This window comes from Rutidosis leptorrhynchoides, chromosome 3 (genome assembly GCF_046630445.1).
Source record: "Rutidosis leptorrhynchoides isolate AG116_Rl617_1_P2 chromosome 3, CSIRO_AGI_Rlap_v1, whole genome shotgun sequence".
In the NCBI taxonomy this organism is placed as follows: domain Eukaryota; kingdom Viridiplantae; phylum Streptophyta; class Magnoliopsida; order Asterales; family Asteraceae; genus Rutidosis; species Rutidosis leptorrhynchoides.
The window spans coordinates 405,189,305-405,191,626 of NC_092335.1; positions in this window are offsets into that span (position 1 = coordinate 405,189,305).

Consider the following 2,322-nt stretch of genomic DNA (forward strand, 5'->3'; position numbering starts at 1 on the left):
ATCCGGAGTGGTTAATCCACGGACATTTAACTGCCGGTTGTCAATATCCATTTCTTCCTCTTCAACAGCATTTTCTTCTTCACTTGTTTCCTCATCTACAATTGTCGGGGCTTTTTGCTTCTTTGATTTTGGGTTTGATGATGATGCTCTAGTCTACAAAAACACAAGAAAACCAAACAAACAAAACAACAAACCAAGTTGATTATCGTTAAAGAAATTCAAAACATCTTTCATATTGCACAAGCCAAAACCATGTAGAACACGTTATATTGTACGCATTACACAAACTCTCATGTCTATTATGGATGTACTTATCTCATTTTCAACAAACATGTACTAGTATGACTCATAATTTTTATCACTTCATAAGTTCAATCATATCTAGCATAATTAGTTTCACCAAAACAAGTGTATGAAACCATTAACATTCATCAATAAGAATGTCAAACAATATGCAATCAATGGTTATCATACATTTAGACACTAAATTCGACTCAAGTCAACAATTTCATCAAAAAGCCTAAGCATTCAATCCTTAACTTTCACAAGTAAAACTTTTCAATTCGAACAAACACTAAGTTAAGGCATATATGAGTTTAGCATAATCAATGCATTGCTTTAATTCCACTTAGAACACTTACTAGTCAACAAAAGTCAAAATCTCCATTTTAAGAACCCTAAAATTCAATAATTTGTGCAATCGTGTAATTCAACTAAGGTTCATGTGGATTTGCTAATGTATACTAGTAATTGAACTCTAAAACATCCCAATTTAAACAAGTAATGGTCATTTTTTTCGAAATCCCCAAATTCATGAAGAACCCTAATTTCTAAAGTAAATTTTTGAGCAATTAGGCATGAAATTCGAGCATGAATAAGGATTAGTGACAACAATACAAGCATATAATGACCAAAACATGAAGATTTAAACATCCCCACACTTAGAACAAGCTAAATCCGAATTTGAGAATGAAGAACACAAGAACCATGAAGAAATGAAGATTAATCTTGGAGTATAAGCTATGGTCTTTGATAAATTCACATAATTGAAGTATAAGCTATGGTCTTTGATAAATTCACATAAACCAAGTCATAACTTACATAATTGAACTAGGATACAAGGGTGATTACAACTATGGATCTTTTGAAAGAACATGGTGATTTAGATTGATTAACTAACTAGATTCAACCCGGTTAAACTCACGTGAAACCTAAATTACAACAATCACTTGAGGTAATTTCATAACTATGTTGCTTTGGAATTTATTCAATTACCGAATTAAACACATAACAAAATCACTTAAGTTATGCATCTAATCGTCTAGATTACTAGGTGTATTGAAGTATAGATTGTTTTCCTAGTTAACTCACATTAATAGGTTTGCAATCCATATAATTGAAGTAATGAACTAAGCAAGCATAACAATGGTTCTTATGGTTGAACTAGATAATTTAATCAATCAAATATATATATAACTAGCATAACATCAAAGTATAGAACAATCCCAAGCCATAAATCTTACATTGAAGCAAACACACAAGGATTTTAGCCAAACATTATCATAGTAGAACTAATGGAACAGTAAATACAATTCGAATTCATGTTTAAAAGATATAGAACAAAAGTACCAATAGTGATGAATGATCCTAGCTTAATCTTGATGTTGAAAGAGTGGAGATTGACTTGCAGCCTTCCTTGAACCTTGAAAATCGTATTAGAACTAAGGGAGAACGTAGTAGTGAAGGTATATGAAGTATGTAACCAAAGGCTCTCTTAAATAGGCTAAAAAGTTAGGTAAAATGGCCAGAAATTGACCAGATGCGCCGCAACTCTTTAGGATGTGCCGCATCTCTTTACGTTCAGTAGATTCCAGCTCGATTCTGCACTCAGGACTGTCAGCAGGGGAGCAGATGCGCCGCATCTGGGACAGATGCACCGCATCTGGCTTGGATGCGCCGCATCCATCTCAGATGCGCCGCATCTGAGGCTGTTTTGGTCCAGAATTCTTTATGCTCCGCATCTGAAACTGTCGGGAGTTATTTGGTGTAGAGATGCCCCGCATCTAAGAGAGATGCGCCGCATTTGGACCTGTTTCAGTGGTTTCAGGCTGTTTTATGCGTTCAATCTTCATTTTGACTCTGTTTTCGCTGTTGGTCTTCATTTATTCATTCACAATGGACTTTTACAAATATACACGAATTACAATACATACGTACAATAATTACATACAAATTGAACAACTTTGGATCGAACTAACGGCAATAAACATGTGTAATTTTGGCGTTATCAGTTTCTAAGGTATAATGTAGCATTTAACAATT